The sequence below is a fragment of the Protopterus annectens genome, chromosome 5.part0 (assembly GCF_019279795.1).
Source record: "Protopterus annectens isolate FY-2018-M chromosome 5.part0, PAN1.0, whole genome shotgun sequence".
In the NCBI taxonomy this organism is placed as follows: domain Eukaryota; kingdom Metazoa; phylum Chordata; order Ceratodontiformes; family Protopteridae; genus Protopterus; species Protopterus annectens.
In genome coordinates, this window is record NC_056735.1 from 871,921,300 (window position 1) to 871,933,938 (window position 12,639).

At 38.0% G+C, this 12,639-nt stretch overlaps 1 protein-coding gene across 2 annotated transcripts in view; it reads left to right on the forward strand.

Moving 5' to 3' along the window:
• LOC122802872 (sialidase-3-like) overlaps nt 1–12,639 on the forward strand; it is a 535,280-nt gene that overhangs the window by 268,050 nt on the left and 254,591 nt on the right. Inside the window, exon 1 of one of the 2 annotated variants that reach the window (XM_044072669.1) lies at nt 1,192–1,331. The exons of the other annotated variant lie outside the window; for it this stretch is intronic. The gene's annotated coding sequence lies outside the window, so the exon portion shown is untranslated. Of the gene's footprint in view, nt 1–1,191; nt 1,332–12,639 lie in introns of those variants that run through there. 2 annotated transcript variants of the gene reach the window in all.

Below are 12,639 nucleotides of genomic sequence, written 5' to 3' on the forward strand. Positions count from 1 at the left end.
AGGATTATTGGCCTCAAACAGATGCCCTATGCAGCCTGACTGAAGAAACTCCAGCTGTACTTGGTTGCATACCGCTTACTCAGTGGTGATCTCTGCCTGACATACAAGGCCATGTCCAACCCAGAATTGATGGACATGCTCCAGCTAAAAAAAAAAAAAAAAAAACAAATCCCCAAGAACCACATGCTCTAGGGATCTAAACCTCACCACAACGATAAATAGGACATGCTGGAGGGATAGATTCCTGTCCCACAGACTCCCCATGCTTTGGAACAGGATTCCAATCTACATTAGGCAGAGCCCCTCACTAACACTCAAGAGAAACCTTGACTAGTGGATGGGAAACAGAAAATTTACCCTGGGGATCACTGCAGTGGCTCTGCTGGACAGAGGTACAGGGAACTAATCTAAGGGGGCATTGAAAGCCAACACATTCTGGCTAGGCTTATAGATGCCCTCGGGCAGATAGCCTAGTATTTACATATGAACCTATAAGAGATGAGCAATTTTGTGTATGCAAAAACGCTCCCTGTAGGCTCTGTGCATAACCTACACAGAGTTTATTAAATCTGGGGGTTTAACTGTTCCACTTCAAGTAGCTGCTTTTTTTCTGTTCCATTCTTCTCTGGAATACAACCATGGCCACTGATATGGAAATAGCAGCTTTCATTGCAACTACTTTACATTCAGCTACAAACCACTGCAGTCTGTGTTTGAAACCACAGTTATTTGAGTTTAAGATGACAGCATAATACAATGATACACCTTTAAACCTCTCCTAGTTTATGTAAATAACTTTCCTTTCCCTCAGCACATTATTATTGATGTGTAAGTACATGATAAATGTATTATGTGCATGTATGTCTCCAAGCATAATACAGTTATTAAACACAAACACAAAGGAGCTTCTAGTGCCAAGAAACTTTATTGCATCATAGCAGTTATTCAAAAAGTAATCACACAGATATTTTATTATATAATTTGATTGATTTGTGATTTGACTCTTACTGGTTTTGATTTGTGCCTTTTTTGGCTTGCAGTATCAGTTTCTGTAATAACTCTATTTCTTATAGTTCATACCTTTTAAAGTCCATCTACTGGCTCCCCTTTATCACATGAGTATATGTGCTCTTTGTTACATGAATATGCACACACCAGCCTTTCTCAGTTATTATCAGTGAATTACTGTTTTACAGGTCATTTCTGTAGAAGACCTAAGGGTTAATAAGGTGGTTATAATTCACCTGACAACCAAGCTCATTTGATAGTTTAATGTTTCTGAAGGACTTTGTACGAACAGAGTGATTTTCAGGATTGCTACATGAAGTGAGGTAAGTTTTTTTTTTAATATATTCATAAAAGTGCATTATTCTAGGTTACAAAAAAAGTCCTAGCAGAACAGCAAGTTTAATTTTAGAAAGTAACATCTGAACTTTCCAAAACTATTTGCTGTAATTTTTACGTGTGGAATATAGTACAAAAGCTATGTTCACTGTCAATATCTCATGAAAAATAATTCTTAGATATGCGATCACAGCTATGTTTGCAAAATATCACTTTCAGTATTATTTTTTTGCACTATGAATAAGTTCAGAGAAAATATACCATTCTCTAAAAGCAGATTATGGAAGTAATCTCTCAAGATTACCACCAAATGTCCAGCACTGTCAGTCAGCATTTAGAGTACTGAGGACTGAAAAATTTTTGCTGAAGGATTCTTGTATAACTAGCTAATTTAGAATGACGGGTAATCCAGAGTACTTACTGTAACAGAAATAACTTTTTTTCTTCTAAATTAATTATCTCTTACATCTTTGTGGTATACAGGGCCATCGTGTTTTTCTACTTTCAGTATAGTATGTGTTCTTATTTTTTTGTGTGTTTCTTTCTTTCTTTGATTTTTTTATGGAAAATACATTGGGAAATTCTTAGGGAATTAAAGTTTCTATCCATGCATGCTTATGATGACTGGAAGGCTGAACAAACAAAGGATAATGTAGTTATCAATTTAAAATGACAGTTTTCTAATTTTTATGTGTAAAATGTAATGGATGGAAAATACCAAGAAGTACACACACTGAAATGATGACAGAGTGAGCTGTCAGAAAAAAAAATAGTAATACAAATTCAGCAAGGCAGGTATCAGGAAGAAAAGAAAAATAAAAGCAGCTGGGGTAGGACAGGAAACCCTTTAGAAGGCAACTGGGGTTGTTATATGATAAGCAGTACAGTAGAAGAAATACGATATGTTCCTCTACAAGAGAATGCTTTGGAAGAAATGTCTTGTACACCAGAGAAATGAAATGCAACGATCTTCAGTAATCCTTACAGAACAAAAAGCTAACCAGATAAAGCAGGGAAAACAATGAGAAACCAGACTAAGGTCTGGGAACAGGGATGTACTATGACTGTTAGCCATAGTGCAAATTGAAGATGGTTATGAAGACACAAAGCAAGTTATGCTTTAATCATACACAGACTACAATGTTTTTAATATGGCGATGGGAGAAGCTGAAGATAATTTTACTTCTGATTAAGGAAATGAGTAAGTATTACTCTGGATCATAGACATGCACAAACAAAGGAAGGTAAAGTCATTCTGACTATAAAAACCCCATACTCGGGAAGTATAATATTTAACAACAAGATACAATGATAGGATATGGGATTAGAATACACAATTCAGCTGTAGCTGTATATCCCAATGTGTGCAAAAGGAAATATAGAGGTTTTCAGTACAAAGTGAGACTGTGAGTAAAAGAAGCAATAGTACACATGGTAAAGCACACAGTTTCAGTGTTGCAGGTAACATGTTCCAAAGACTAGCAAGGAAAGAGCATAGCAGCTCAGTGATTATGATTTCTGTCTTATATATTTGTTTTCCTTAACTTTTTTTATCACATTATGCAGCTAACTTCAGGTTCCAGCTGATCCTTGTTGCTTCATCCTTCATGCCCCTCACCATGTGGTTTATGACAATACCCATTCTGACCACCAGGAAGGTCCTCCCTGTGAAGGAACTCTAGTAAGGAAGACAAATATCTAGGTCTGTTATATTTGCTATATTTGGCAGAAGAATTTTGTGACTAGCCTAGCTATTCCCCTTCAATGTTCAGAATGTGTCACTGATGAGGTATTACGGCCTGATATTAGCAGTCCCTACTTCTGTTGTGATTTCACTTTGGCTTGACTTCCTTTGTAGCCATAGAGTTGTGAAGGCTCCTGTTTCACACTTGGAACTCAAACTCTTGTCACACCATTTTTGTTTAATTTCCATTTTTATTTTTCTCACACTTCTGAGCACATGGCTCTCACCCTCTTTCTCATTCTTCCTCTCCCCTTGTTGAATTCTCCAGTACCTGGGCTGCTAGTAAAAATGAGATACTCTAGGTCATAATCCTTCTATGAAATCCAGTTGACATTTGCATGACACCCAGAGGCGTACATCTCAACCTCTTAGTGCACGAAATCTGGACAAAGTCTAATATAATGGGGGAAAAAGGCCCTAAAAATAGGAACATATTTTAAATATTGCTCTTATAAACTTACAAAGCAGCTAGAATAACAGATTTTGTGTTAGCATGCATTTTCTGAAGGATGTGAAATCTGAAACTCAGATGTATGTCATTATTTAGTGACTTCAATCCTCAATGATTTGCCAGAATACCATACATTTTATAAGGAACAGAATGAAAATAAGAGGCAAAAATCTGGACATTCTGTGAAAACCTGGACAGTTTAGAAGTATTTCTAGAGGGGGTGGGGGCAGCATTCTGATCTCTGATTATTGTTTATGTGTAGTTTGAATATTTTGCTTGTTTTTCCATGAGTTTTCTATAGTGCTCTAATTTCCTACCATTTCTCAAAACCTGCTAGTCGAATTGACTATTCTAAATAGTCCTTATTTGTATATTGCGTTTACTATTGCTCTTGTGGATTGGATAATGGCTGAAAAGTGTCAGCAGAGGGGCAGTTCACTTGGTTAACAAATAAACAATTCACAGTTAAAAGGGGCAAGTGCTACAGTGTAACTAGCAAAGTAAGGAGAAAACAGCAGAGGCACACCTAAGCACTGCACAAGACTGTTTTAGTGATACAAACTACAATCAGCAGAGGCACACCTAAGCACTGCACAGGACTGTTTTAGTGATGTAAACTACAATGAGCAGAGGCACACCTAAGCACTGCACAGGATTGTTTTGGTGATATAAACTCCAATCAGCAGAGACACACCTGAGCACTGCACAGGCTTGTTTTAGTGATATAAACTACAAGTGGCACAGTCACACCTAAACACTATGCAAGGATGTGTTAGCCATATAACCTACAAAAAGCAACAGATAGAGCAGTGAAGGATGGCTCTTCTGAGGTGCATCATGTATATTGGATTGAAGAAGCTTCAGTTACCAGAAAAGGCATGTGGCTGGGCCATGTAGTATGAATAATTAAATGTGTGCAGCTCAGTATAAACATAGCAGATCATTGTCCTTCATTTACACTTCTTTAGAAATGTAATATGAATTAAAATATATCTCATCCCTTTGCAGTACAGACAAATACAATATTTACTATGGATTGTTATCACATAACACATTTGCAAGCATGTGCAGTGGGGCAGTATAACAAGCTGTTTGCCACTGCTTGACTCTCCAGCATCCATGGCTTCAAAATTGCTATCACTCATGCAACAGACTGAGCCAGATTCAATAAAGCCTACACTAAGTGTACACGATATGTATTCAATAAAATTCTTATCACATTTTTTTGTGTTTTATAGTTACTCAGAAATATTACAGTAAGTCTACATGTAGTCTACACTTTATGGTAATCTTTATAAATCCCTGTCAATATTTAAAGCTGCAAAAATATCAGTAGGAAAATTAAAATTAAGAGGAAGAATGTGTGAGTTATGTGTGTTTTGTTTGTTCACTTGGAACAGTGTACACTTAATGTAGCTTTTATTTAATCAGGCCCAATGTTTTTTGCAAAGGTTCTTTTCAATACCCATAGTGTTGGTGTGAGAAAGAACCACGTGTGTTTCTGTGTGTGTATGTGTATGTGTGTGTGTGTGTGTGTGTGTGTGTGTGTGTGTGTGTGTGTGTGTGTGTGTGTGTGTGTGCTGAGAGTAAATTTGGTGTCTGTGAACTGCCTGCTGATGAGTGTTCACCGATCTATAAATTCACAAAAATTAAATGCAGACATATATAGTTTGTATATTTTAGGTCTGAACAACTACTACAGTGTCCAAAAGAAGAAAATCAATAAATGTTTACTACACAGCCCTTCTTTTGAGTCTTCTAAACCTTTGTCCCTACCTGCCTTCTGTGCACTTATTACCTTGCTGACAACTACACTCAAAACTCACTTACCCCTTTAGTAACAGGTACACCCCTATACTAACTTATACTATCTTGTCCTTACTACAACAATTTTGCTATCTCACTTGCCATAATATCTGTGACTTGACACTCACAAATTATGATTTGTTGGTATTGTAACTTTCAGTATAATGTACAGTATAATGATTTTCATTTTACTAATTGTTTATTAATTAATGTATACTTTCACCCATGTTTTACTGTGTATCGGCCATTGTACTTTCTTTGTTATGTAACTTGTATACAAGCCTATTAGGCCTGGGTTAAATCTGAAAAGGGTCCATGCACCAACATACTGACCTGTTTAACAGGTGTAAATAAAATAAAAACAAAATAGCACTTTCATTGGACCTCAGTATAAACCTTGTACCTAAACATTGCAAGACCCTGCTACTGCATATTATGCAAAGTATTAGTTGTATTGTCCACTGCTTCATTTAGCATACTTCTTAATTGTTTCTACAGCTGTATGCTTGAATATATCATTTTCTGTTCATGAATAATTACAACTGCCCATATGCTGCTGTATGTATTAGTTTTCATTTTTGTTTGGATCATTTCTCCAATTATCACCTCTGTAAAAGAGCATTTACCCAGTAGTACCAAACCCAGTTAACAAATCACAGTACTGATGCTACTACTGGTGTTGCTACTACCTGTACTACTGCTACTACTACCACTACAACTGCTACTGCTTCCCCCTATTACTACAACTACTAATGCTAATTTTACCCCTACTTCTACTGTTTACCTAGCTACTGTTACAATTACCACTACTAATGCTATCACTACTACTACTGATATACTAATTCCTATTACTATCAGTACTGCTATTGCTATCCCTACTATTACCACCACCACCCCTACTACTACCACTACTACTACCCTACAGCTATTGCTGTATTACCCCTGCTATGCTACACCACTGCTGCTACTATTAATACTACTACTATTACTGCTACTACTGCTGCTACTACTACTACTACTACTGCTGCTAATGGTTCATTGGTTCATAGGTAAGTACTAGGCTATCTGCCCAAGGGCATTTATAAGCCTAGCCAGAATGTGTTGGCTTTCGCCACCCCCTTAGATTAGTTCCCTGTGCCTCTGTCCAGCAGAGCCATTAGTTCCCTGTGCCACTGTCCAGCAGAGCCACTGCAGTGATCACCGGGGTAAATTTTCTGTTTCCCATCCAACTGTCAAGGTTTCTCTTGAAGAGTGTTAGTGAGGGGCTCTGCCTGATTTATATTGGAATCCTGTTCCAAAGCATGGGGAGTCTCCATGGGAGCCTCCAGCATGTCCTATTTATCGTTGTGGTGAGGTTTATATCTCTAGAGCGTGTGGCTCTCTGGGATTTATTTTTTTAGGTGGAGCATGTCCATCAATTCTGGGTTGAACATGGCCTTGTATGTCAGGCAGAGATTACCTCTGAGTAAACGGTATGCAGCAGAGTACAGCTGGAGTTTCTTGAGTCGGGCTGCAGAGGGCATCTGTATGAGGCCAGTAATCCTCTTGGTGAGGTACTTTTGTGGTCTTTCCAGCTGTTGCAGGTGTCTTGTAAAGTACATCCCAAATGGGGCGTTGTATTCTATGATGGGTCTAATGAGTGATGAGTAGAGAAGCACAATAACCTCTTTTGTTCTAGATGCAAACTCTTTTATGATTAGGTGGGCCACATAGAGGGATTTTCTAACCACCTTGGCAATACGATTATCAAAGGAGAGATTACTATCTACTTGGGTCCCCAGATCCCTTATTAGATTTTCTGTATTTAGGGGACTACCACCTATGTGGTATTTCATGGGTACTTTGTTTTTTCCAAAGGGGATGACTATGCACTTTTTGGCATTTAGCTTGACGCCGTGATTTTGACACCAGGTATCCGTCTCAGTGAGATCTATCTGGAGGGTATCTCTATCAGTCGGAGAATCAATTATGGCCCTCATTTTGCAGTCATCTGTGAACTTGGTCAGCCATAGTCCTGCTATGCTTGCCTATACCTCTGAGAAGTATATACCGAACAGGAGGGGTCCTAGGACCGAGCCCTGGGGGATGCCACTTGTAACCAGTTTAGAGTCAGAAGTAGAGCCTGCAACTCTTACCATGTGGGTTCTATTCATGAGCCATTTGGCAACCCTTTTTGTGATGTAGGGGTTTATGTTCAAGCTGGTGAGCTTGTCTATAATACTAGAATGGGGAATGGTGTTGAAAGCCTTTGCGAGGTCTAGGTAGGCTGTGTGGACCTCCTTTCCCTTGTCTAATGCCTTGGTAACCGTCTCAAAGAAGTCCACCAGGTTTAGGAGGAATGATCTGCCCTTAACAAAGCCAAACTGAGTAGGGTCCAAGGTTTGGAGGTTCCCAATGTCTCTGTTAATGAGTTCCATGATGATGCGTTCCATAGTCATGCAGACCAGGCTAGTCAGGCTTATAGAACGATAGTTCCTGGGGTCCATTGTGGCTCCACCTTTGTGGAATGGGATAACTGTTGCTGTGCGCCGCTCTGTGGGTAAGTAGCCTGTAGAGAGGCTGAGTTTGAACAGTGTGTTTAGGTGAGGGGTTAGTTCATTTTGGAGCTCTTGTAAGACACAGCCTGGGACACCGTCCGGTCCCAGTGAAGCTGTGTTTTTGGCTTTGGATAGGGCTGTTTTAACCTGTGTGTCAGTGATTGATGATTGATGGGCCCCTACATTCTTCTGTTATGGTTATGGGCCCTTAAGGGGGTGAGAGTGGGGTGAAGTTTGCACTAAACGTGTCTGCCAGAATGTTGGCAATATCAGTCGGTTCAGTGTATTTTGTGCCATTCTGCACTAACTCAGAGCAGATCTGAGAGTTTCCACTTAGGTTCTTGACATAGCTGAAGAATGATTTGTGGTTATCTTTGGAGTCATTGGCAATTTTTCTTTCGAATCTAGCCTTGGATGATTTAATGAGGGATCATAGTTTCTTGCTGATACTGATCAGGGATGTCTTTCCTTCTTGGGATTTTACTCTTTTCTGTACTAGTTTCCTCCTTCTGTTGAATAGCTTGTTTATGGCAGGGGTCCACCAGACTGGTTTCCTTTTCTTGGAGGAGTGAATCTTGATTTTACTTGGGATAGCAGATGCTCATAGAGTGCCTTTGTAAAGGTTTCAACAGCTTGGACAGCATTGTCCTTTAGCAAAATGTTTTTCATGGTGGTTTCCTTGATTAGGGGTGGGGGGGTGTGGATATCCAGAGTGATTAGTCTATGGTCTGATCTAACCAGCGAGGGGTTGACCTCTGGTGTGGAACACCGGTCACCCATGTTGGTGATGACCAGGTCCAATATGTTGTTCCTTCTGGTGGAGTGTTGACCAGTTGATCCAGGGTGTTTGAGTTTATAAATTCTAGGAAACGTTGTGCATGGGAGTTAGTACTTGAGTAGTTCTCCCAGTTTATGTTTGGGTAATTGAAATCTCCCAGTATTAGGGTATATAGTATATATTTCCCAGTGTCTCCAGAAATGCGGAATGGGGGTCCTGGGCCATGATGGGTGATCTGTAGCAAGCTACAATTTGGATTGTACCCTTGGTATCCTTACTATTAGTGTCCCCAGCTACTGCTACTTGCTACCACTACTAATGCTATAACTACTACTGCTACTGCTATGCTAGTTCCTATTACTACCACCACCACTACTACTATTGCTACTGAAACTACCCTAAGGCTAATGCCACAGTACTACTACGCTGCTCCTCCTACTACTACAACTAATACCACTGCTAATACTATAAATAATAACCAGTGGCAAAGTGATGCAACATTTAGAATTGCTGCCTTACAGTGCTTGGATTTCTGGTTCTTCTCCTTGCTGGGCTCTTGTGTGGAGCTGCATATCCTTCCTTCATCTGTTTAGGCTTTTGTCATGGTCTTTGGTTGCTTCCCACGTGTCATATACCATCCAGGACTGGTTCTCTGCATGAAGCTTGCACATTAAATATACACTATGCAAGGGAAACTATGCATCAAGCAGGAATAAGGCCATGGCCAGCTACTAGTAAATATTCTAGCAAAACTGATGAGTATGATTGATATCAGGAAATGGCAAAAGCATCAGATTATTATAGCAAAATGCAAACACATGGAACAAAAAAGACATGGTGAAACTACCACAAACTCCAACAATACAGATACTACAAAAAGAAAAATAGTAATAGACCTGGAAAAGCAAACCAGGATGCAAAAAAAAAAAAAAAACAGTAACCACTGGTAGGTTTAGAATAAGCTACATGTTGTTTGGGCTGACTGTTTTCTTTGTCTGTGTATTATGTCTCATTTGCTGATGCCACTAGTTGAATGTTAGGTAGCAGATTTGGCCAATAGTTTTTAAGGCCTAATGTTCTCATGCTCTGTTTATTCTCCAAAACTAGCTCTGTGAATGTTACTTTCATCCTCTGTGTAGTACTGCCATCATCTGTGAGCTATGAAATGAAGGACAAGGAGAATTGCCCACTATAAGCAGTGGGTTAGCAATTTATAAACATATATAAATGAATCCATAACTGCTTTCAAAATGTAGGTCGGTCTTTGGGAAAAGCTCTGTAACTCAAATTTTCTCAGTCATTATGTCTGCAGTAAAAAACGCAAGCAAATCCATCCAGCCACACTGCCTTTTTCCAGTTTTGCACATGGGATAAAAGTAAGCGACAATCATCTAGAGCCAAGGTTTACACCACTGGATGGCTAGCCCTGCCACTGTAGTTCTTCCACACTGCACACTTGCACCTGTGGTCAATTTAGAGTATCCAGTCCACCTACTGCATGCCTTTGGAATATGGGAGGAAACCCACACAAACATAGGGAGGCCATGCAAATTCTGTACAGAAGCATCGAATCAGGGAACCTCTTGCTGGCAAGTGACAATGCTATCCTCTGTGCCACTGTGATACCCTTAAAAATGCAAGCAAATGTCCATTATTAAAAAAACACTCACTAAGCAGCTGTTCATTATCACCCACACCCACACATAATCACACACACGTTCTGTAAGCCACCTTCTTTTGTTTGTAAAGGAGAGCCTCATCATCACCATCATGGAAATTTAAATGCAATTTAAATGATATGTTTATCATATGTTGTGCTGCCTGCAGAAACAAAATGGGAGATGAGCTGGTAATGCAGACATTATAAAAATGACATAAATTATTAAAATGTTTACTGTTTCCACACACAATACTGAACTATGGTGGCTCTTAAGGTACATCTTACTATCTTTCTGCTTTACCTTTTGACTTTGCATCCTTTAACATAATTAATCCAAATGAGTGTACTGTGTCTTTTTAAAGTGATCAGCACTTCTTTAATTACAGTGATGTGAACATTTTAAGGTTATCAATGTAATCAAAGATTTGCTGATATTGAAAATAACATGTAGAACTAGCCTAAAACTATGTAAACAGTAAACTTAATATAAAATAAAAATCATTGGCTTTATCACGATAGAAAGCATTAGAAACTTATTTTCCTTCTCAAATGGAAGATCATAGTGGAAGGAGCAATCCCTTGTTTAATGTATATAAATAAAATAATTTTCAAAACAAAATAAAACTTTTGTTCTTTATGCATTCACCATTCTGCTTAAACAGTTTGTGTTTCTTTATTAATATTTGTATGTTAAATTTTATATTTCTTTGCCTATTGAATTATTCATTTTCAATTTATAAATATATAAAATAAAAAAAATCCTGCTGTAAAATATTTCTGTACTCATAAAAAATAACAGTCTTCTGTATTGCAGAGATTAGCCACACTTAAATGTGGTTATGTCACATTTCATATACATTGAGACTTTGATTATTATGACCATAATACAACACTGCCATAGGTAAAATATCATTTATGTGCATCTAACTGCAGCACACCTCTAATACTTTCTATCATTTGATACTGTGAGTAAAATTTGCCTAAGGAGGCCTTGTTATAATGCTGTAATTCAGTGATCTGTTGAAGTTGCACATCAGAGTTTTAGAACCCCTACCTATACTCTCCTTGATTTCACTACCTGTTATCCCAAAGGGATAGTACTGATTACCCTTTAGTTGTAGCCTTTAATGATCATCTTCTTGTAGTCATTTAGATATATAAAATACACATAGTTCCTATCAGCATTACCAATATTTATGACTTTTCTGGACTTCCAGATTCATTTGGATGACCTTGAATAACTTATTCTAAGTTATATGAATGCACAAGAAATGGTTGACAATCTTGTCTACATTCTGTGTTAGTTTCATAAAAAATATTGTTTGCTTATAAAAGATGTGGTCAGGATGTATTACAAAGTATGACTGTGCACTTCAGCTCATATGCAGCAGCTGTAATGATGTGGAGAGACACAGAGTTTGACTGTTTACTGAAGCTCACATACTGATTTTTGGCTATGATGTGTAGCAGACTAACTTCTCATGATAAAATCTACTGCAGTTTAAATACTTGCCTCCTGAGGCAGTTAGTACTCTTTCACACTACTGTAGCAATGAATCAGTAGCATTATAAATCACATAACTTTCAATGTACATTGTTAACATTAAGTGTATTATCCTAATCACTGAATAGTAAGCTGTTCACCATAATTCTCATTGGGATTATTTAAAGCTTAAGTCCTTGAACTCTGTGTATAGTAGGCCGAAGCCTGTATAGTAGGTAGAAATTCTGTGCAGAGTATTTCAGACTCTGTATAAAATAAGCTGATTTGTCTCCCTAGCATACTTATAAAAATGTTCGTATTATGATAATTTTTATGTCTGTTCACATTTTACATATTTTGGACTGACTACTTTAATTTCTGTGCTTGAAAAATAATTGTATGTCTCTTTTCTGAACTGTCACAAATATGTTTGCTGATTCATTCTGCATTCTAAAGCAGTCTGGACTGTTGTATAAAGTTTTATTCAAGTACCGAATTTTGGCTTCAGGTAATACTGTTTTCTAATTCTGTCTCATTCTATAAATTGTCCTTGCCTCTGTTGCCCAAGTCATGGCTAAAAATGGTCCTTGGATCAATTCACATACCTGCTTAACAATTTATCAATAAAACTTTTCTTCCCGGGCCTCCACTAAGAATTGGGTTCTACCCAGTTGGACTTTCCGAGTAATCAAATGTCAATAAATAAAAGAAAGAAAGAAACAAACAGATAAATAATTTACTTAGTAATGTAGAGTAGAAGAGGGAACTGTTAGTACAACAACAAACTACTAAATTTGTGAATCTCAAAGCTCTTTTCCATTTCAATTATGAAGTAG